The following is a 26,270-nucleotide window of genomic DNA, read 5'->3' on the forward strand; positions in this document are numbered from 1 at the left end:
GAAACTTGCCAATTTGTAATTCCTAAATAAATAAATAAAAACACATGAATATATACCTGCGTCATTTGCATGATAATGCATTATTATAGATATAAAATAAAACAGCAACGCATTTTTAAATTAAAACTACGTACTGTCTCGAATTGCCAAATTTTACAACTTGATTTCGCGCATGCGCACGCCGGGAAATAAAAAGCGTCAAACGCAATTACGTACTAATAACATACGCATATAATGTCTCGAACGAACGACTAAAAAAATATGGGTCAGACGAACGAATAATTTTTTTTTTACTACATGTTTATACAATCGTCTCTGCGCAAGATCACAGACCCGAGCGTAAGATATTCGCCTTCACTTTTGTCCGTTTAAACTTAACCCAGTGATAATGACACAGTTTCCATATGTATTTTTTACGCTCCGCATTCTCGGCGGCCGTATTGAGTCACACACACATTCGATCATAGCAAGCTAAAATGACACCTAATGGTAGTGAATCGAAGAGTATTAACTTGTCCCTGTTAAACCAGGTGAACGATTTAACCCTTTGGATACCGAATGCGTACGATTTTTATACGTGTGAACGAAAACAATGAGGTATTGTCCGTTTTTTTTTGACCTGCCATCGAGAAGGGCATTCACGTTCGAGCGCACGTGAACGTGAATGTCCTTCTCGCGACAGGTGCGATTGTTTATTTATAAATTAGATGTGTGGTGATGTTCAGACCGTGGAAATGTAAGCATACAATGAAAGTAACATTATTCTGTATAAGTTAATACAAGGCGATACAACAATAGGCGTAATTTTAAATAATAAATTCACCTATTTACCAAGCATTGATCTTTATTTATAATTAATTATATTGATATAAATATTATAGTAATAAAGTAAAAAATAATAATGGCACGCCTTTTTAAGAGATGCATTCGCAAACAAAATCTGAACTCCTGGGGAGGCAATTAATGTCTCCCATCCCAAATATTATTTTTTCGATAGCATTTCATTCGCAATATCTAAAGAAACACTATCTATACTTATGAGAGGATATCATTGAAAGCATATGCTGTAAATAAACTTTTCTGATCTGACTTGACAGTTAGCGCATGGCCTTTAACATCTATATTTGAGTCAATATAAGTTTTTTATTGTTTTAAAAAAGAATAAAGTTCATTACATGCGTTAAAAAATCAATAGAGAAATATATTGATAATATTGTATTTTATAAATCCAGACAGTGTGTTATTATAAATAAAGACCTATTATCTAAATTATCTTATTATGTTTACATATGATACATATGTAGACATTTCTGAACACTAACTAAAATATTTATTATTTCCCTTGCGACTAACTTTAAAGTGATAGAGATCTGAGTATTTATTAAATTAGTTATATATTGTTTATTCAACAGTGGAGCATTTCTAAAATAATATATGCTATTTTATATGAACCTGTTTGAGTTATTCTTCTTGAAACTAGCGCACTTAATTACCGTAACCACGATACAATAAGGATGAACGTGACAAAATATTGTAATGGAAGGGACCACACAAAAGCCCTCGTTACGTCCAGGGAAAAAAGTATTTCACATAAATAACACGTATTTACTTTCCGATGCATTAAAGGAATATGTATTTGTTACGAAACGGGCACGGAAACAATATATCACTGGACGGCAAAAAGCACCGTAAAGCCACAATATTCCCGTTGCACCACTGTTCGACCTCGGAAGCGTGTCCATCAAGAAAATGTCACTTTCTAGGGGCGTGGACATGTTTCATTGGTCGAAGAAATGAGTGCAACAATTGTCTGGATGATCGCTGCATGGTTGTGATTAGTCAGCGAGCTTTTCAAACCTCGATACTTAAGGCTGGTCTCCAATGAGGACAGAGGTATAACTACATGTAATCCATTGCGTGCACCACTTCCGTTACCGGTAATAAGGCTCTACAAGTCCAACCCTTTGGGTGGGCACACAGCTTGTAATGACCGGGTGAGAGGTTCCCTACCCCCCGTAGTACTAAATATGTTATTGGAGATATATTATTTTTTTTCCGAGTATCTCCAATATTTTTAAAACATGATGTTTTAAATTTAAAATCATATTAAAATATGTTAATATGATTTTATGATATATACAGAGCAGGCGCGTGATTTTATGATATATACAAAACGGTGAGATACAGTTTGAGAGTTAAACTTTTACACTAAAAAATATGTAAAATGAAAATAATGACGTAAAAACTAAGAAATGAAATATGAAACAGATTGTCAATATTTTTTAAACATTAAAAATACTGTAAAAAAGATGCCGGAACGCCGTTCCACCGCTTTACATGACAAAAAGCCCTGCATATTTGTATATAGATCATTTATGGTCAAAAATTTTGCTGTGCTTAATTTTCCTTTGCACAATAATCATAAAACCCTTACAAAAACAAAAATTTCATTTGTCTAAATAATTTGATTTTTTTATATATTATTATTTTCAAAAATATAACAGAAGCATTGGACTTACACTTTTAAACACTCGACTTATGCCAACATTAACCGCTGTCGAGCGGATGTTTTCAACGGCAGGAACAATCGAGACAAAGTTAAGAACAAATTCAAAATACAAAATGTGCAATTCGTTATTTTTTTAATGTTTATTTTTAAAATTGCATTGAATTCGTAGCTTATAATAAATTAGCTCGTTTTCTTAGATTTATTTTATGTACTTAATTTTATTTATTGAAAATTAATTTTCATACTCAAGGAAATAATCTATTATTTCTAATTTTACGACATTAAAATGCTTAGGATCTCTACTCTTTATTGGATAAAAATGAAGCCTCTTCGAGAGGCCGAAGACACGAAAAGAAAATTTTGGTGACTTATGGTAAACTGCGCTCAGTATGATTAATTACATATTAATTTTACATCACTGACGAAACCATTATAACTCTAAATTTATTAAGTCGATAAAATGCACCAAGAGCTGTGACTTCCAGAGGTCCAATTCTCATTCACGACATATCGCTCGATTGACCCTCCTTTATGAAATATGACCTAACACACCGTAATCATCAGATATCTCGCAAACTTTTTACAGGTTAAGGTCTCGAACTAAGATTGCATTTAGAGATTTCATCCACCGGAAAAAATGAATTTCGGTACTAATGATTCCAATGTTAATTATTAGCTGATAAGCGTGTATTTGAATAAGAAGGTCATTTTTTTACGTGATTTAATTGATCACAAAGCTTTCATATTTTAAGACTTTTGTAAGAATAAACGTTTGGTGTATGAATCCACCTTGTCGTTAACCGTCAAGCTAAAAAAACGTCCGAGTGGTTAAGGTGTTAGACGCGAATTTCATTGAGCAAGCCGAATAGTTACGAGACGCGGCATCCTGAACGACACAAGGACGCCTCGCGATATTCGGCAAGGCCCTGACCCGGTTACGTGCCCCGCTTTTTTCGACGCGCACAATAATACGCAGCCGTCGCCAACCTTTTTCGCTATTCTCGGCCTCACTCGGTCGTTCGCGCCTCAGGCGATTACGTTAATTTCACCAGATGACTCAATTTACGCGAACCGCGAATTGACCTCCGCTGTTTTTTTTTTAGATTTCACGTATCGTTGAAAACCAAAAATATAACTGAAAGTTCAAAGTCAGGCAGTAAAACGATTAAAATTTTATTTTCAGATCATATATAAATAATTTTAACACTGAGGCAACTTTAGAATATAAAGAACAAGATCTAATAAGACGGTATCGATGAATAACCTCATAGCTATCAATTCCATAGATTGTCTAAGCAAACGTAGGTAATTCATAGCAATAAAGTATTCATATAGATCAAGTACTTGAACGTAAGATCTTTTAGATGTGTCGGTGACTAATACCTGAAAGATCTGGGTTTGAATCCTATAATTCCTGTATGAACCATAGAGTTTTTCAATCGTGTCTAAGAGATCTAAATTAGTGATTGCTATATAATTATAACTACAGTAGATAATCATAGATCAAGTTTTCCTAGATTTTTCTAATCACAAGAACGAATATCGTGACGAATAATTAAAATAAAATCGAGCTGGTTCGTGCATAGTTTATAATTAATAAAATATATGTCACTAATCCATATAATTTGCTTTCAGTAGGGTGTCCCACTACTAGCTTAGTAGTAGTCCATTGTATTTACTCCGTTGTAACGCATTAAGTTAACGCCTGCCACGTTACAATGAAAAAATAAACTTGGTTCTTTATGTTTCAGTACTTTTTTCAGTATCAGTGGATTTTCATAGCAAACATAAGTATATCTAACGATGAAGTTAGCAATTTACGACAAAGGCCTTCGATGATACGTTTCAGAATACGAAAATATTCGACCTCAGTATTGTTTAAACGCGTAATTATGTTGTACCATTGTTAACGATTGTACGAGTATATTTGATTATTTTACTAGTTTTGGCATATAAGTAGTATGCTCTAATAAACTTATATTCAGAATCGATATTATTAAATTATGATAAATATAAGCTGAAAACGTGTATGACAATATCTAATTTCAATTAATGAATATTCACACTGTTCTAAACGTGTTTTGATAATTAATGGCTGTAGGGGACATAATGTAAAATTGGAATATTAATCGCACCTATCTGCATAGTTGGGAAGGTAATAAAAGAAATTTTGCAACATTCTCCGCAACCCGTTTAACAGCAATTAGCATGTATCGAACGGGTTAATTAAATATGAAATTCAACTGTGAGGCTGGAATGTAAATCATATAATCCTGATCGATTTAATTAATTATTTATTTATTATTAAAATACGAAAGTGGTATAAGTCAGAAATGCTTAATGTTTAATGTAGATTTGAAAATAACTTCGAAAAGTTACTTCCTTCAGTATAAATTTAATGTATTTTGATAGTTGATAACAGTGATAACAATATTCAAGTAATTTCTCACGGACTTATCCCGATCGTGATTTTTGGTCTATATAATCTAACTGACAGATTCATTGATTCGTTCTTAATGATTATTATTAATTGTACAAGGTTATAAAAAGCCCATTTATTGTAAACCAAATAATTCAAGATTTTTTAAAGATCACAAGAATTATACATTGTTTGAAATATTTTGAAGATGTGCGTCTAATAAAATGTTATATTAGACATTTTTATGCAATGATCGTTTAGGATCTATAGCTCAAAAAAAGCTTAACAATTCAGTGATAATTGTTAATTTTGAATCTGTCGTAAATAAAAAATATAAAGATATGATTCATTTCGCAAATTTGTATAAACATATGTATTTAAATTTCTAAAACATCAGAAAATAGAAAAATAAATACTTGAACAATAACAAAAACATGTGACGTAGTACAATTCTGTAAATAATTACAACGTATTATAGTTCTATAAATAAATGTGTTTTTGTATTGTTTTAATTTCTTTTTAGTGATTCTTTTACATAGTTAATCGTAAGATTTTCGAAATAAAGCTAAGAGTCATAATCCATATATTTGTATGTAAATAGTAGCAAAATATATTACTTATTCCACTTTCATATTAATTGGTTCATATATAGAAAAAAATAGTAACACAATAGGCCTTAAAGTTATATACTTATTTTTTATATTTTTTAGCAATATGTTTGAAACATAAACAAAAAATCCGTTTCTTAGAAAAATATATATTTTATATGTACATATTACTTTGATTTATTTTGGACTAACCCGTTACAAATTTTGTTATGGCCAAGAGTTGTTTGGATCAAGCCAAGCGGGAAACTTTCGAACGGTTTTCCCTATACAACTGGCTTTCTTACTGCGCGGACGCGGTAATGAGCCAACTTTTATTGTGTATTATTGGCTCTTTAACGCGGTTAAGGTGGTACGCGTAAGATGAAGATGAAAAACACTGACTTCTTAAAATATTTTCTAAGAGCATCGTTAAAAGGCTTTTTTTAGTCAAAAATCCACGTCAATAGCAATAAAATCGTGCCGTCGCCGTTACTTTATAGTTTTTGACGTGAAATTTTGCCACGATTTTATTGTTTTTGACGTGAAATTTTGACTTCTGAGAAGTGATAATTGTTTTTGCGCCCTCCTATTGACCAAAATTTGGTTTGAATACACTTTGACCAATATTCTCATTTAAATAGGATAGTTATGATATTTTTAAAACATAATGCATCGAAGTGCAGACCAACTATGGAGCAATATGCGAGATGCGATGTCTGACTATGCCTTTCCCCCTAAAGAGTTTAGTTGGTTTAGTTTGTATTATTGACTTGACCTAATGAAAGTTCTTAAATTGTATTTAGTTTTAGAAGTTACATTAGGTTAAGTTGGGTTTGGATAATTCGTGTAGGTTAGGTATGGGTTTGAACAACAAACGTTTTCACAACTGTCAAATTGAGTTTCATAGACATTTTTGAATAGCATATAATTTCACTAGCGCTTGTCAGTTTAAATTATATTTTCACTAGTAGAAATATATATCTACTAGGAAAAATGTTGTGGATGATAAGTATGTAAATGTATATATTACTACGTATGAAAAATTTGAAATCATATAATTTTACTATCATCTGCCATATAAAATATATTTTTACTGGTAAAAATGTAAATCTACCGATGAAAATATATTCCGATATGTTTTTCCCAAACTGACATATTTTTAAAAATATTTTCAGGATAGAATCGAAACTGTTTTTTTTTAATTTTGTCTGAGGGATAACCCGAAAATTTCTGGTTTAAAATCAGAAACGTTATTTCAGCTTTTTTCAGTGAATTTACCAGTCAGTGGTCGTTTTTTAATATTTCGATTTCATTAAAATTCATTTTATTTGATTAAATGACATTTTTCTGGCCAAATTTAGAGGGTAATTACCTTCCCCCCTACCTCCATATTACGTCCCTGTTTATATTATAGTATATATCTGTGTGTATGGAAAATCTTTTACTGATTTTATTAATTAATGGTTAAAATATAAATAAATGCGAAGAATAGTAAAAAAATATGAAAACATTCGACTACCTAATTATTTCATTATTAAATTATTTAAAATTCTTATATGATATATAATATTATTAAAATTGTTATATCTCATGATAGTTTCTTTTATATTTGGTACATCGTATTGTACGATTCATTGATAATTTACTCGAAAACATTGACACTAGTATTATTTAACTGAAGAACCAAAAATTGCAAAGACTTAATAATATAATCCTTCTTAAATTATTGATCCTTGAATTTTTAATAATTTATTGACCGGAAAATATTCGTGGTAATCGAAACGATATGATTGCTAATCGTAATTCCCAGAGTTGGTCATAAAACTCTGCTATTCAATGTTTTTAGGATGTTAATCGGTAACCCTGTCTCTTTTTTCACTACCTGCTCTGAATGCAGCCATGAATTAAGCGGATTTTCACTATATGTTTCTGAAATTTCAGCATTTAAAATTTAAAAATACTCAAAACTTTTATTAAAAAATCTCGAGAAATGATTCATCATCAATTAGAAAAAAGAAAAAAATGTGTGTAAAATATTTAAATGTATCTACTTTGAGATTTTTAAATATCTTGGATCTTTCGTTGTAACTAGTAAATCAATCAGACATTATGTATACCTTATACCTACAAGTAAGTATTAACCACCAGACTGAAAGTCCAGGAATCATTGAAATTATTAAGTGCATTTTAATTTACAATCAGTATATCATTTTTTTATCATAACATTTTTAATGCACTTTTATAAATAAAAATTCTTCGAGCCCATGGCCTCTAGGATACCAGTCTAGACCTTATGAACTATTTGGCAAATAAATCTGTATCGCCCCGGGATGATTCACTGACGAGTGACGGATGAGAATCGCGCGACCGAGAGCGAATTAACGAAATGGAAATTGTTGTTTTTTCTTCATTTTATTTTATTATTATTCATTCGCTCGCTCGAAAAACCCGTTCTCCGCTATAATCTCGAGCCGAGATTTGAGAAAGCTAAAAACGAAAGTGATTTTTTTGTGCGCGCTTGTTACGGACGATGGAGCGGCTATCGCATAACGGCTCCAATGTAACAGGTGACGGATGTTACGTCTCGAGATGAGCAGTAACGTTAGAGATATGCAGTTCTGCTGCCCAAAAGAAAACGCCCACACGTGCCACATAAATTAATTCGATAAAAACAGTAGCAAACGCTTGGCCGCCTTTGCGCATGCGTAAGATATTTACATCAACAGCCTCTGGTGAAAATGTAACACACTATTCATATAGAGGTCAAAGAAAATCTAAATTGACCCACAGAGCTGTAGAGCAGATAAGGGTTATAAAAAATCTTTCCAATGACAATATCGTCTACAAGCTTTTGACGTATTTTTTATATACGCAAACATCACAACCATCGCTAAAAAATCTGATTTTTTAAAATGTTTAGTCATGTTTTGAATGTAACTCTATTATGTTCAGAAACCACAGTTAGTAGGCAGCATTTAAAAAATCATTTTAATGATCGGCTTTCATGCTGTTTCATTACTAAAAATGGTTTGAATTGCAATACACTTGATTATAGTGATCACACCCTTATTATAGTGTGTATAAAAGTGGCAATGACAATAGATTCACCATTAAAAACTGGACATTTTATTTGAACTGATAAGATATTACATTGTTTAGAATGATATTTTTTTTATCATGTGATTTATATTTCTCGCGTTCTATTCTATCTATGGGTCTGATCTATTTAACTCATCTGATTCTTTCATAATGATAGAGATAAAAGTTTTACTAATAAAATATTTTCACTATACGCATACTCTTACCCTAAAGTTTTTTTTATATATAAAGATTAATTACAATTAAATATATGTTGTTAACTGACTCTCCCCATTGGACATATAATATAAATTATTTTTATGCAATTTTTATGGGGTGAAAATTAAACATTTACATCTCTTTCTTACTTATAAATATTGACGAAATATAGCGTTACACTTACTGTGATTTCTGAATCGAGTATAACTACACAATAATTAATAGTGAAGAGTGTCGTTATATAAATAAATAATATAGCATTTATTCAAATCAACTAACTCTTATATTACAACATCGATTTTGCTTCGATGATTTATAATAATTTACTGTTATATTTATTGATTTTAACATGTCACAAATAGCATACGTTGAAAGTTTTTTTACTTGAGCATAATATTCACTAAATTTCTTACAATTAAAATATTTTTTTGTTGGAATACATGAGCTTCATTATAAATCATGTTTGCCATTAAAAAGCACAGTTTCTTTCTAGTAAGAGCCCATAAATCTTGATACATAACTTTTAATATTACATTAAATAATGGATAATATTTTTTACACTAATCAGCTTTTAGTTTGTTTATGTAAAAAAACAATATTTACAATCTCGAGTCATGTTACTGTTATTCAGTGTCATACGGACGATTGAAATCGATGTCAATCGTAATTACACAAGGCCACATTAGTACAGACGGAAAGCAAAGGTGAAAAAAATTAAAACATTAAAATCATGGGATTACGTATAATCGATTCAGTCGTATAGAAAAATATACATTTCATAATTATGATTGCAATCAATCTTATCCGAAATTTTCCGCACTCTTGAACGAAAATTGATAACTTTCCCGAATGGAAATTATTGCGCTACAAGATTGCGCAATTCTCGGAATTAAGTCGAAATGAATATTCATGTCGCGGTATTAAAAAAGAAAATTTTCTCATATAACACCGCTGTTTGAAGAACGTAGTGTGTTTATGGATTGAGTCACGTCTTTATCACCGTTGATAAGAACTAGCTCATCATCGCCAGTAACGGTAACGTTTTTCTGGACAGGTGAGTGCGACGGATTTGGTATTTAATATGCGACAGGATGCATTCATTACTCAATGGCAGAACAATAATTAAGGGCGTAATGAATGAGTCTCAATTGTAGTGTGAAGTTTTCCAACAAATGATTTGATGTAAATCAGCTGTTTCAGTGTACAAAAATTTTTCAACAAAAATAAAATAGCTCTATTAATATATAAAATTATAATTTAACTACAAATCTATAAAAAATATCGTTTTTAATTGATTGCAAAAAAAAAAATTTTATAATTATTTATGATATATTGTATATAATTAATCAATATAAAACTATTTTTTTTATTTTTGAAATTTATTATGATCAGCATAATCAACCGTAAAAATGCTTTTTTAGTATATCGTTAAAGCAAAAGTACTAAGAAACGATGAAATCGACGTTATCTATACTGGAAAATAAACTTATAATACGGCTGAAATATTTTTTTTGCTATGTTTGCACAACATTGCTTGATCATTACTATATTTATCCGTGAAATTTAAAAAAGCTAGAAAAACCTAATTTGATTTATAATTATAATAGATCGGAATTATAATTATAATACTTACTATCACCCAATCACCCAAATATAATAGAAATTGAAAAACACTAGGATCTTTATATGATTTAAACTTTTATATAACAACACTAAATCAAAATAGTCCATTAAAGTTGTTATTGTCATCTATAACAGCAAATAAAGACATGCCAAAAAGTAAAATTTAAATTCAAGTAGCCTAGAATAGATTACATTTTTATTACGTGTGATCTTTAAAATAATAATAGTTTTTCTTCAAAACTAATCTTTTTTGTGAGCTTTAAAAAAAATACGCATTGCTGTGCATCTAAAAGTAACCTGATTTTATTTTGCTTATTTCAAATGTAGCTTGTCTATCTTAACTATTAGGTAAAAACTACTTGATAACGTAACTTTTAATAACTGCTTTCTGATACATATGCTATAAAATTATTTTAAGAAACTTCTCAATAAAAATTTACAACTCATAGTCTTTGAGAGTATTATCGTGAAGTGTCTAAAAATAACTTTGGCAGTTTGTTTGTAAACCTCTTGTAAAAAATAAAGTTGATGAACTGGTAAAATACTTTTAAAGCTTATAATTACATATTAAAGTTTTTGTTATTCAATTTTTTTGTAGTTTGCAATATGAATTTACGCTTAAACTTTAGGCCAGGCTTTTAAAATAACACCCAATATTACCGGAGAAAAGTAGCAGATTAGATAGTATTTGAAAAGCACTGGAGTTTGTATGAGATTCGAACCTGGTTCTTTCAGGTATTAGTCATCTACTTAAACAATTGATCTATCGTGTTTGTTATAATTTTAACGAAATTAGAACTAGAGCTGTCTAATTTATTTTAATATGTACATGCAGTCCTATTATTAAAAGGCTTAACACAATATATGCTAACGGCAAATGCATATGGTGTTAAATTTGTATTTTTATCAATTTTTAAATTCAATATTAATAAATAATATGTTTAAAACAAAGTAAAAGTTAAGAACTTATCGTATTTAACGATTTTAAGACACTTTTTTAAGTTCTCTCTCGAGAAGAAGTTAAACAACGACCTTATTGGGATTGAAAGACCAGCGAATCTTTTTTATTTTTATCTTTCCACATACTTTAAAATACGTATGTTAATTTCAATTCGAGCTTCTCACGCGCTAACGGTATAAAAACACCTGCTTGTATTTTTGAGAACTATTGTAAAAATTTACATTTTCATAAAAAAAAATAACTTCAATATAGCTAAACGTTACCTCAAATGCAGACTTGTACCAAATAAATTATAGAAAACGTCAGTAGTACTAATGAATAATTATTGCTTATAAACCAAAAATTTAAAATCAGAGTATACGATTATTAATAATTACATTGACTACAATTCGATTACTTTTTCTAATCTCATAGATAAATATCAGACTGATTAATTATATAAAGCTTATGTAACTCATCGGTATATTAGTACATATCTAACCTATCGTCGAATAAAGACATATTTAAAACTGAAATAAAATAAAAATATTTGATTAATACTTATGTATGAAAATCAATAAAAAATATATACATATCTAATATTTACTCCGAACCTCACATTTAAACATTTAAAGTTTATTATGCAATGTTTATAAAAATACTATACTATTCAAAATTAATTTAACATTTCATCTAAAACTATAATTAGTTTTATAACTTTTATTAGTTCAATTATTTTAGGTTAGGTTTGGGTTTGAACAGAAAATGGACGTTTCGCTGTTGTCAAATTGAGTTTCATAGACATTTTAGAGTAACATATAATTTCACTAGCGCAGTTAAATTATATTTTCACTGGTGAAAACGTATTTGGATATGACTTCACTGAAACGTCAGTAAAATATAGCTACACTAGTAATAAAATTTAACTGTAACATATATACATATGTAACGTATAACAATAATTTTATTTTAAATAAATTGTACGCCTGAACGTTTTTCTTGGCGCTTTGAGATGTACCGCCGTACATGTACGGTGGTCGATCTCTCACTGTTTTGATGTTCCCCAGAGAGTTATCGATGTATTAAAAATAATTTAATTTGGTTTAATGCAAATGATTTCTATAGAAAATAATATCAATAAATTCAAGAGTACGAAATAAATGAACATACCAAAAAATATTTCATAATAATTTTACAAAAAATATTGAGAGCCTCTAAATTAATATAAAAAAATCCACAATAGCCAAATAATATATAAAAAATAAGTAAAATAAATTAACAAAATTTAATAAGAGAAAACATAATAATACAAATAAGTAGTAAAATAAATCAAAGCAATAAAACGTTGAGAATCAATGATTTTTTTCTATAGTTTACTATAAATGCAATGTAAAATAACAATAAATAAACAACAGCAGAAATAATTATGGATAAATGAGTAAAATTAACTCATTACTAGGTGTATACAACAGATTAACTAATGTGTATAAATTAACTCACTACTCATAGGATTAATTACAATTTTCTACTGTCACAATACTGTCAACCAAGTTAACTTAACTGTTCAACTGAATTCATAAACTTATTGAAGCTTGTCTTCAATAGACATAATTCAATTTTTTTGTTACTAATCTTTACCATACATAAATTTTAATTATGTGTTCAGCAACTTAAAATACAGTTATCTAAGAGCGATACGAACGAATAGTTAGTAAGCATACGCAAATCGTAAAAGTCAATCGGACATGAAAGTAGTGGAAGCGTGATTTATCGTTATATTTCTTTTCAAATTACGTTTTCCAAAATGACACTGCACAAAAGAACGAACGACGTTCGATTCGACCGAATCGTTAATTGCGTTTAACGGCCGACGATCGGTCGTTAATCGGCGTTATGATGGATTTTCACGTAGCAGAAGAAAGTGTGCATAATTGTAATTGGCCATACGCAATAATAATGGCAGCAACAGCAGCAGCAGACGAAGAAAAGCGACGTAATTAATTATTGTAGTGTGCAAGCGCATTCTTCTCTAGCGTAGATTATTCAACCGATTATACATAAATGTATTATGGTGCGCTGCCTCGAGTGCGCGAACGAATTTTATTTTAATCGGGCAGGGTCATCGCACAGGTGACAATGTAAACAGTTAAAGGTCGCCGACCCATTTGTTTACGCCAGAAAGGGACTGATCTTTGGGACACCCCTAATATAGGAGTTATGAGAAAATTTCAAAGAAATTCTTATTATTTTTTGAATGGGAAATTTGTAATCAACTACTCGGAAAATCTTAATAAAGTAAATACCTAGGATTTATTGAACACACTTGGCCGCGCAGCGCAAAATTTTTAGGATATTTTTTTATTCATAAACTGAAATTTTATTAAATAAAAACTTTGATGTTCAATTGTCTAATACTGAAAATAATTTTATAAATTTGTGAATTTAATACATATTTGACAAACGTCAATTCTCAATTCAAAATCGCTATTAATTTAATTATTGAGATTTATGCTATAGTTGTTGATAGTATTGTTATTAATTACACTTTGGTTTAATCTTATTCAATTACAAAAAATATAGTTAATTTAGAAGAAATACGTTTGAAGATATTTATTTCGATATAAATAAATATAACAAATATATTGCACATTGGAAAAAATATTATCACTTAGATTTTATTTGCACTAAGAATTTAAAATAGTTATCCATATTTCTATATAAATCAAATATCCATATTTTACTTTATTTTTCTTGAATAAATTAATGAATTACTAATAAATATGAGCAATATAATGTGCTATATAATAAAGATTTTATATGTGTGTTAAAATAAGCTATTTTTAAGTGCAAACTATGAAAGTCAAAGAAAATAATCTATTTGAAAGTTCAAATAAAATGCAATTATTTATATTATCAATGTAGAATTAATGATATCAGTAAAATTTACGTATTACGTTAAGTATCGATATCAGACATTTCACATTTATTAATTAAAATTAACTGTAAAAAATACTTTATAGCTCATTAATTATTTATCTTTTATTTAATATTGCATCATCTGTATTAAATTTACAAAAAAAGCATGATATGGTATATTTTAAAATTATTTTTAGATATGCAAATATTAAACGCAATATTTATTTAATGTATTGTTTTTATCTTATGTAATATCCTCTATTAGCTTCACTTATTATTTTTAAATGAGTTGCATCAATGTAATGTAATTTTATTATAAACATAATAAAATTACATATAACATTTTAAAGTTTTATAGTGAGCTATATTTTTTTAACTATTGACTGCAGATATCACCGCGTTCTTACTGCTACTCTTCATCTTCGGAAACGAACTGAACCGTTGAAGAGAAGAGTAGCAGACTCTTCGAAACGTCAGAGACAAAAAAAGTAAGATTACGATGACATACGTAGTCAATAGTGAAAAAGTAATTATATTATAGCGTTTAATCCAGTTCGAATTGCCATTAAACCTATTCATCTTTATGCTATATTTTTAATTTGATATAATTACATCTGTAAATGATCAAATGTTGTATTATGCTCCCGAAAAGCGTTATAGATGCCCGGTAAGTTGAGCGAGGATAAAAGTAGGTGCACGGTCGTAAATGTAATTTTTTTGGAATAAATTTCTATACCCCTAATTTTTTTCTGTTACGTTAATATAATTATATTTTTCAATTAAACGTTACTAGAAAAGTTAGTATGTTTATTTTCACTGTCTCTAAAAATAAAATTATATAATTGATATTTTAAAATGCTAAGAATATAATATGACTTTTTTGATTGAATTGTTTTGTTACCTACAAAGAAGCTATTTTACTATCATGTAGTATGAATTAGTTTTTTTAAATAAGTTTATTATTATTCAAAAATTAAATTTTTTTATTTTTATCAATAAATATTATTTTATTTTTGAAATAATATATAACATACATATGGTGACACCACAAAAAAAGAATATTAGTCGAGACAAATATGTTTTATTGACTCTTTTTGTAAATTAATTGGATCAATTTACTATTAATCTATGTATATAATTAATATTAATGTGTCTCTAAATGAGATGAATTTTTATTATTTTTAGATATTAAATAATTTAAATAATTATGTCACTTTTTTTATAACGTTGATTCCAATTTGAATTGAGATTTTGCTACATTCCAAGCTTTTAACAAGTAACTATAATTTTTTTATCAATATTTTAAGTAAAGAAAGTTCTAACAATGGTAATAATACAGCGTTTAATTTCAGGGCATCGACACCAAACTGTATATATCGTTAAGTGAGCTATTAATGATTTATGCTTGAGGGAAATTCGCATGATCTACTATGACGAAGTCTTTTCATGTCACCTTTTCTTATAATTATTATCCGCTTTTCGGGGAGATATTACAAAAAAATATGGGTATTATAAAAAAATATAAAACCCGTCAAAGGTTGTCAAGCTAAAAATCGTTTAAAATTATTTTCATGAAAAGGTAATTCAGCTTATAAATAAATAAAAACATTTCAATTAAATTATTAATTATTTCATTGTTTTTTTTTTGTAATAACTGCCTATTCATAAAAATAAAAACTGTACTTTAATAAAGGATTATTGAAAGATACAAATATCAGCGATGTTGAAAAAATATTTTGCCTCTTTAATTTGTATATAAGTATATAGAACATAATTCTATCAATACGACCGTGACCCAATTCCGCCATAAAATTTATAGATCAATTCGTATCTGAACGACTTCCAAAGCAAATATGTACACGCATATAAATATTCGCAAAATAAATTTACATTTGTATTTTTAAATTTTAAAGTAAATTAATTGTATTTAACGGTGACCTTATATTTGCGATAAAAAGTGTGGGGCTTTCACAAAACTCGATCGTTTGCAGTGCAAGTTTACTGCGGCGAAAGTTTGCGTTATGTATTGTTACATTTTAAATTAAAACAATAAAAAAGCGCTTACCTTCTTATCAAAGCGTATCCAATCCGATATTATCCAAAATCCATAATGTTTTCCAATCCATCGTCGACGATCGATTCACACACTGTTTTAAATCACATGCGATTTTAAATTCGCAATCACACACACTTGAGGAACACTGTTTTATTTATTTATTTGTTTAAAATTGTGTGTATATTATTTAATTGTTAAAATCACAGTATCGAGTATCGAGGCGCTTCTAACGGCAGAAGAAAGCTAAAATTCACTTTCACATCGCACGTTGTCTCGCTGGGCATTCACTTGCACCGTTTTCTGCAGCGTTATTTGAATGTGTTTAAAATGAATAGGGAAGCGCCCGGCCGAGCATGGATGAATTTATTTTAGTCCATGGACGAAAGTTTGACAAAAGTTTGACTGACATCAAGCGCCAAATTTGAATTTCGACAACTCGGGGGTAGAAATCGGCAACGATCGTTAAAGCGTGTTAAGACCTAGCGGGACGCGGCGGCGAGTCGGTGTAAAATTGAAAAAAATCGCAGGGTGGAAAAGCGATCGGAAAAGCGCGGCCGCGGAGCGCACGGAACGAGCGACGGTTCGCTCGTCGGTCGCAAAGTCACTGACATTAGTCGGCGGGGCGACCGCCGGTCTTGCAGTCGCACTCTTCTAACGCACGCGCCGATACTCTTCGTCTCGCTCGCGCGCCGTAGCGTTCAACATGTGAGTCGAAGGATCTACGGCCTACGCGCGGGCTACGGTCGTAGCGCCGAAAGTGACGTTTAGCGAGCATGGCCATTGCGCCGCGTCATTTTTAACGCATGCAAATAAACAATGCGGGTGTTGCCATTGTGAAAAACCGACACAACACTCAGATATGTTTCCCTTGGTTCACCATCGCAAAGTCTAATTTAAGCACTTTTTATTATACAAGGTCTTAGATACAGAGCCGTACGAAGAGGGGGGGGGAGGGGACGCCAAAATCGTCATTATAAATTTGAACTTTAAATATGCAGCCTTGGACATAATAATGGGCCATCCATAAAATGGTGTGCAACTCTTTACAAGTGCATAGTCTGACAGAAATATTTTAGCAGGTAGTTTTAACCGCAATTCTGAGAACAAAGGAATTTGTCGTTTTTAATTGCTCACTTGAGTTTTAAAAAAGATATAATTTTTTTTAATATTATATAAACTTTTGAAAATGACAAAAAACGCGAATGAAGTGAAGCTAAAATAGCGAAAATAATTTTATTACATATTATTGACTGAACAAACACATTAATTGTTCACGACACGCTGTTCAAAATGCTTTGAAACTGTTCAACGAATGTGGTTCTTACAAATCAAAGCCAAGAACTGAAAAAACCGAAAGACAACTGCACAGGAAGATCAAATGTTGGTTCGCGAGTCCCATAAAAATCGTCTTCAAAACTGGCTGCTGAAGTTTCTACAAGCGAAGGGCCATCCATTTTTTCGCGGATGGTGAAAAAAAAAGTCAACAATGTGGAACTCAGAGGTTGTAAAGCCCGACACAAACCGTGATTTTCAGATATAAATAAAACTCGGAAGTTAGATTGGGCCCGAAAACACCGAAATTGAACATCTGAAAATTAGGCGAAAGTCACTTTAAGATAATTGTAAACTAAAATTAGTTACTATTAAAAAATATTAAGACTTAATTTATTCAAATATTTCTAAAGCAATAATTTAAAAAAAATGTTATTTGAACAATAATTGTAATACACGTGCGTCGAAGAAGCGTAGTACACAAAGTCAAATATTGTGGCGGAAGCGTTTTGGTCTGGGGCGGCATGTAGCAGCAGGGATAGGAAACTTGCGAGGGTATTATGAATAGTGACAATGTTGGAATCCCATTTAATGGATTCCTACTGGAAAATATTTCCAAGCACAGACCGAACTACCATCCGATTCCAGCAAGAAAACGCTCCATGCCATACTTCCCTAAAAAGCAGGGGCTAGTTTGCGTCATATGGTTTCACACTTTTAGGATGGCCTACACCAGTGGTTACCAACTTTTTTGATAAAAGGGCTGGATTGATTTTTAAAAAACTGGGGGGCCGGATGAAAAATAAATTCTTATAAAGATTAGAATCCAGTTAGAATTCATTGCAATTAGACAAATGCATTTGTCTTAATTTTCACAAAAAATAACGAATTGACCACTGCTCATTAAATGTGCGACACTCGGCGTCTAGTTTCCTTTTCTTTGACATCATTATATTGGGGCACTATAATTTAATGAATTTTAATCTAAATTTTAAAAACAAAATTTGCATATTCTGTTTTATAAAAATTGTGCGGGTTACTACCATATCATTCTTCAAATAAGAAAATCACCGCTAATGACAAGAAATATCACATAATCAAGCGATGTGTACAATGCAGTTTGAAATGCAACTAAATATTTTCGATTCAGCCTCTGTTTTACCTGAACAACCCTTTTTTATCTTGCCTGCACTACGTTCTTAGAATTACGATAAATGAAAGTGTCCGGAGAATTTTCGAGTAAAAGAACATCTGGCCTTCAACGCCGAATTCTCAGAAAACACCGAAAACTCTGAAATACCCAACTCTTTTTACATTGGGTCCACTACCTACTACCTAATTGATGAATTGAAATATAGCTGCCGTGAATTCACAACCAAATAACAAAATTCTATAAAATTAATATATTCGATATGAATTATTTATACGCAGAAATTGGAATTTTTTGGAGGGCCGGATGAAAATCTTTAGCGAGCCGGAACTGGCCCGCGGGCCGTATTTTTGTGACCACATGCCTGCACAGTCACCAGACCAAAATCCTATAGAACATTCATGGGGAAAATGTTGCCAAACACAATTGCAAACCCAAAAATAAGCTGCGAGAAAAATTGCAGATGGAATGAAGAGAATTGACTCCGTCCACCCGCAAGTCATTAGAGACAGCATATAGTATTCTAGTAACTGCCACTTTAGCGGAAAGATCCTTCAGTAAACTTAAGCTGATCAATAACTATTTAAAACTGTTTAAAATCAGACACGAAAACAAGGTAACACAATTATTATATGTACAATACATATATGGACTTTGCTTCCCTGAAGGCGATTAAGATAATATAATATATAAAATAGATCTTTTACTATATAATGCAAAAAATAATGACGAATGTTCATATTCACTAGTAATGCTGAGAAAATTAGCATAACCTGAATTTCCTATAATTCGTCAAATTAAAAACCATGTCATTTTTCTACGAAATCAAATCAAATTCGATTGCAGATCCCAAGCAGAAATTTAAGATAAATTTGTATTTTACGGTTTTTAAATTTAAATTTTAAATCAAATGTTTGAATTAGCAAATGAAAGTGAACTTTTATTTAGTTTTTTGTATAATTTTATATAAATGGATAATGCTACCTTAACGAAATATTGTATTGAGCTAAATATAAAATTTCAGTCAGACGAAACAAAGATGTCAAAAAGAGATTCACTTGTTTAATGAAATACTGTCTTACCGGTGAATTTCCCCGATTCCTTTTCATCGAACAATTCTTTATAAATATTACAAAATATCGTAGAGGTAGATTTAATAGCATGCTTCCCAAATGTTACCATTGCCTTTCGATTTTTTTAACACTGCCATTTTCCGTTCCGAAAAAAAATTTTCAAAACTCAATTTAATTAACAAATAACTCCGATCTACAATGTCACAGGAAAACCTAAGTATTCTAGCACTAATAACCATTGAACGAAATTTATCAGAAAGAATAATATCACCCGAACCAATTGACGGAATTCGCGTCACTAAAAGCCAGAAGGGTTTTTGTGAAAACATTATTATTTTTTTGTTTATTTGTATAGTATTTAAAAAATATAAAAGGATAATTTTTGTTTTTTTCTATTATTTGAATATGTAAATATTTAATAAATAAACAGAATTTTGTACAAACGAAACATTTTTAAATTAATATATTTATTCGTCCTATCCTACATGAAATAAGAATAATGTTGCATTTTCCTGATATTTATTTTAACAAAATAAGAGAGCGGCGAACATTTGTCCAAGTACCAAGACCGGCCATGGCCGGATGCTGATGAAATAATAGAGAAAATGATGTCGATCAAATGCAAAAATGATTATCTACAGCACCCCTCAGAAAATGAGTCGAACTTGATTAAATATTAGGTTGCTAGAAAAATCTCCAGCAAAATTTTAATATACAGTGAAATCTCTTTGTAACGAATACAGAAATAACGAAATTCCCAGTATAACGAATCTTCAATTTGTCTCCGAAAAACTTTTATACAAAATGTTTTCATTGTAACGAAGAGTGATTTCAGTATAACGAAATATTTTGATCTTAATTTAAGAATGACGTTACAACTTGACACAATATTTCTCCGAATTCAGTTCGTTCTTGACTTGGTATGTGCTGGATGTGTTCACAAGCGACATTTAAAGTGTTTCGCCGACATTCAAACTTTTTTTATAAAACATTTTTTAACAAATTTTATTGTATTCATTACAGTATCCTTAAAATGGACAAAAACGATCTGTCAATCTTGTAAGAGGTTATTTTGATGCTAGTAATTTAAAATAAAATAAAAATATATCATCTTCCTTACATTTAATGCAACGAATTTTCAGTATACCGAAATTTTTTCTTCGGTCCCGTAAGCTTCGCTATACTAAAATTTCACTGTATAAAAATGTTAAATATATTTTTTTTTCATTTTACTCAAAAATAAGTCTAATAAATGAGATATATCTGATATTAATTTTAGATGTTTCATGTGTGGCTGTTTGTCATATTATACAGAATTATTTGTGATAGATTAAAAACCATATGACTGCTTTTATTAAGTTTTGTCGAAAGGTTTATAAAATTCAATATGGGTCAAAAAAATATTTTTTATTTAAAATTAATACATAATAAATAATACGTACGTTCAATTTTTTCAATGAGCGATTTTCTTTAATTCATATTTTTGCTTCTTACTTTATAATTTTATTCTCGAAAAAAAGTGTCCGTGTCAAAGACAGGTTTTCACTTGTAACTTTAGTACATATTAAAGATAACAGTGTCGCTTTTGACACATGAATATGTATATGAGAATTTGTGCAATTACCCGATCGGCTCGAGAGAAAAGTCCCGAAAAGGATCTTCAGACCGTGGCGAGACGCATTCGCGAATGAGTACTCGTCGAGACTAAAAGAAGAGGTCAACGGCATGTACCATGAGGGTATCGTTCTGTCAATATTCGCCAGAATCCAGCATCATAAGTGGATCGGACACACGCTAAGAAGAAAGCCTTCGACATGAAGTTGAATAGCATAAACCTTGCCGAAAAGTGATTCCATATTATCATAAGATTCAGAATTCTAGACATGATCTGGAAAGAGTAACTTGAAAACATAATTAAGAATATGTATATACGTATATACATACATACTATATGTTCAGAAAGTTAATTTTGTTTCATTACACGAAGACAACTACAACATAAATTATTTGCTCGTGCTCATTCTCCACCTTCTCCTATATTATATTATATTGATTATCTTTAATGTATCATTGTTCTTTCATTAGCACAACTGTAGTAATATTTTATTATAATATATTGCTTGAATATTATTTAATAACGCATTGAAAACGGTCTTCTTTTTTTTCTGAATAGGTAAGAATAATAGTATAATACACTAGCAACATTGCACTGGATTAAGGATTAATATAAAAAAAATGTGATTAATCCGCGAGAATCATTCTTGTTATATTTACAATTTATGTACATGCACGTATAGATTGAAAAGCAGTACTTAAAAAATAATCCATAAATATTATCTAACACTACGTAAAAGCTTAAATAAAAAATAAAGTAATTTAACAATAATCATTAGAATTACGTAAGTGTCTTAAATTTTCAATTGAAAAAAAATTTCAGGCTGAGGAGTATACCTTTATTTTCCTCATGGTCTTAAAGTGCAACTAAGCAAAATTTTATTATAATATACATACATAAATATATTTATATCGAGAGAAAAAAGAGCATATAGGGAGTTCTTATTATTAAAACTCACGCACTAAATTTCCGTGACCAAAAATTATCATTCATCAGCAATTCAGAGAAACAATACAATATAGTGTAAAAGGGTTTCACATAAATAACACGCAAGTGTTCTCTGATGCATTGAAAGAATGTTTCTTTGTTGCGAAACGATCAAGGGAAACAATATATCACCGGAAGACAAAAAGCGCACAATATTTCCGTTGCACAATTTGACCTCGAAAAGATGTCCATCAATCAAATGTCACATTATAAAGGCGTATACATATTTATTTGTTCTAATATTTATTTGTTGCAACACTTAACTGGAAGATCACTGCATCATTGTGATTCATCAGCGAGCTTTGCAACATTTAATACTTAAAGCTGGTCTCAGGCGGAGCCTATAAATTTAACAACCCCTGATATAAACAATTAAAAAACATATACATACATTCAATATTGAATTAATATATACAAATGTATAACATATACAGTTAAAGACAAAACTTGCTACATCTTTATGAACAATTAGCAAAAGACGTAACATATCCCCATTTTCATCTGACGTCTTCAAATGTGAGTATGATTTATTAGCATCCCCAAATTTAAACAAAGCGAAATTTAATTTTGTTTCATCATAATGTTTTATCTAGTAAATGTTTTCCAAACGTTTTCTCCTTGTAATTTGTTTCCTGAAAAAAAGCATGTCCGAGAAAGCATACTCAGAAATTTGATATTTGTTTTCCAATATCTAAAATGCTTCTCTTTTCACAACCCACGTTGTTTATCTTACGCTTGTTTTATACTGTTGATCTTTAATGGATATCAAAAAGGTTTTAATCCCTTGATTAGATATGTAAAATGGTTGACTGCTTTATTGTTTCATGCGAAAAAATTGAACCTCCATCAGTTTGAGACATATTACTATTTTCATCTGACACAGAAACGTCATGCTAACGTCTGTTTTACATTCATAGTCATTTTTCCACATAACACAACAATTATAGACGTGGAAGCGTAATAAAACGTCCGTTTCATACGATACTTTATTAGTGTGGGTGTCATGTTGTGCTAGGTAAGTTAGGAGAAAGGTCCAAACCGGTACCAGTAACTACGGGCACATACTGTGACGAATGAATTTCTCACTTTTAATTCTTTGTTCGGTACGCTTAAATCTAGCGGGATTGATAGTTTTCTTAACCTATGGTAATATCTTGCTAACGAGCGAGATATACAGCCAGAAACTCTCGAATGACCCATGATCGCTCGGCCATTTGTTATCCTAATTGAAGCATATTTTTATTTCATTTATTTTATGTAATGCTTTTGTATGGTTTAGAAGAGTTCCATCATATCGCATTTAACTATAGGTCGACGAACCATATATATAGGTGAAACATAAATTTAAACCTCTATATTTAGTTTGGTTAGAGTTGGGCGACTCGACGAAGACTTGTTCTTAGATGGAATTCAAACGCAAATTCCATCCTCGCGAATGCACACTTGGTGACCATGCATTGCGAATTTCATAGTAAATGAACTATTCAATTCAAGAAATTAAAGCTTTTTGAAAAACTTAAAGTATTATTTTAAAAAATTAGCAAAAATGTAAAATTTAGTTACCGATTTAAGCTGTTTTTTCTAGTAATTTCATCACTTTGTTTATTATATGCTAACCCTTAGGAGTCCTTTTTCCACACGTTTTGGACAACTATTTTTTAATGTCCGCTCCTGTGTCCATAACGTCTGGTCATTTTTCTCAAAATATTAAAAAATTATATCTTAAAATTAATAATATTATAAATTAAATAAATATGAAAGATAATTTAATAAGCTTAAAATTATTACATTTATTGAATTAAAATCAATTAAATTTCATTCAACTATAAAAATTAAATTTCAATATAATTTTTTTTTTAAAAAAAATATAGAAATCTAGTAATAAATAAATTAATTTCTATAATATTATAAATATATAATTTAACTTCTAAGATTGATTCTGCCAAAATAAAATATATTTTTATATTTTTCAATTAAATATATTTCATGTTTTTTAATAAAATATATTTCATATTTTTTTTCATTTTATTATACTTATTGATCATTAAATTATTAAATTAGATATGTTCATTCAAACTGGCTTGGACTTTAAAATGGCAAAACTTAAAAAAACTTTGGACTACAAAGGGTTAATAAAGTTGTTCAGAAAAGTTGTATTAATATTTTATTTTCTTATGTTTATATTCAATATCAGACATGTATTAAATATATTTATTATATACTTCATAATTTATAATTCAATTTTATTTTATGACATGTCTTCATTTTATGTCTGGGAATAAATCTGACTATTCTGGACTTAGTTAATAAATCAGTAGTACAATCAGGGCCGCCGAGAGCGAACCCAGGCCATGGAAAAACATTGATTCCGGACCTCATGACAAAAACTGCATTTTATATATTTTTTAATTATAATAGGTACGAGTTAACTCTTTATATGCTACAAATAAATATAAAAATTAGCCACCGTTGCGACATATTTTCTAAAATCAAATTTTATGCGAGATTTTACAATTAGGCATTAAAAATTATTAAAAATATCTACTCATAATATTTACCTGATAATTAGTCGTGTTTTCTTTGCTGCTCAGGGATACCATATAGTGAATTTATTTACTGTTTTTTTATTTTTTGTGTTTATTATCCCCATTTTCATCTGAAACTGCAGTCACATATATGTCTATGGTAAGCGACTAAATTTAAAACATTATAAATAATTTTAAAATACTAATATTTATTTTACAGCCATTGTTATCCTTTTACCTGATATTCATATTTCGAGTAATCTAGTTGTTTTTAAAATAAACATATCACTATACTTTATGTTCTAAGTATTAAATAAGTGATAATGTATGCATTTTCAGAGAAATTATCTCTTTATTCTCACATATCAATCTGTCTATTTTTCAAAACAGCCATTTATTTATAGAAAAAATAATTGTAATACTATAAAAACCATTAGCACTTTGTTACAAAACACTGAACAAAAAATAACAATCGAAAACGGTCACAACAAAAGAAAAACGTATATGGGCTGAATCTATTATTTTTTCCATTGAATTCCTTAAACTATATTGCAAACACATATGATTAAAACTAAACTTCATTGAGGTAAAGTGATAAAAAATTCGGCAATTTTTCGCAATCCGGGAATTTTTTCACATGTGGCAACACTGATACACGAAGTTTGTATGCGAGTGTATATATAATATAAAACCCAAATCTTATATTTAAATTTTTTTTATATTTCTCCAACGATTGCAATATATTTTATTCAATTTTTTAAATATGACCTCCCTAAAGTCTCATAAATCGCTCAAAGAACTGTTGACGTCAATAGACGTCCATAGAACTGGTGGAACCAGGCGTGCATTAAAAAATATTTAGCATTAAGTAAAAATATCTATTTATGTTTAAAATTATATACGAATATCAATAATATTATTATTAAACAGAAATCAAATATAAAAAGAAAATAAACACAGCTATTATATTGTTTTAAAAATGTTAAATAATAAACAAATATAAATCAGAAATCAATTTAAATTTGAATACAGATTTTATATATAATATAAAAAAGTGTTTAAGACAAATATTAACAGAAATTTAATAAACAAAGGAATCAAGTACAGCCATCAAATATGAAATATGTTCAAAGTATATTCAAACCGAATTTTGGGCAATAGGAGGGCGAAAAAACAATTATCACTTCTCAGAAATCACAAATTCACGTCAAAAGCAATAAAATCGTGTCGGCGCCGTAGCGCCGTAACGCTCGGTAACTAGCGTACCCATTGCGACGCATGTATGAATGATTAAAAAATGA

General features: G+C 29.7%; 1 protein-coding gene and 2 long non-coding RNA genes across 4 annotated transcripts in view; 1 reads left to right on the forward strand and 2 right to left on the reverse strand.

Annotated features, from left to right (window-relative positions):
• Eip74EF (Ecdysone-induced protein E74) overlaps positions 1 to 16,953 on the reverse strand; it is a 300,923-nt gene extending 283,970 nt beyond the window's left edge. For both annotated transcript variants that reach the window (XM_088185117.1, XM_088185115.1), the window contains exon 1: positions 16,357 to 16,953. The gene's annotated coding sequence lies outside the window, so the exon portion shown is untranslated. The remainder of the gene's footprint in view (positions 1 to 16,356) is intronic.
• The window catches only part of LOC148236158 (uncharacterized), a 502,848-nt gene that overhangs the window by 131,067 nt on the left and 345,511 nt on the right, over positions 1 to 26,270 (forward strand). The gene's annotated exons all lie outside the window — the stretch shown is intronic.
• LOC148236161 (uncharacterized) lies at positions 2,897 to 6,896 on the reverse strand. Its single transcript, XR_015809348.1, has 2 exons — positions 5,846 to 6,896; positions 2,897 to 5,807 (listed from the first exon to the last, which is right to left on the reverse strand). It is a non-coding gene; the product is annotated as an uncharacterized LOC148236161 (long non-coding RNA).

This window comes from Plectrocnemia conspersa, unplaced genomic scaffold, assembly GCF_051122295.1.
Source record: "Plectrocnemia conspersa isolate PC_06_02 unplaced genomic scaffold, ASM5112229v1 ptg000004l, whole genome shotgun sequence".
In the NCBI taxonomy this organism is placed as follows: Eukaryota; Metazoa; Arthropoda; class Insecta; order Trichoptera; family Polycentropodidae; genus Plectrocnemia; species Plectrocnemia conspersa.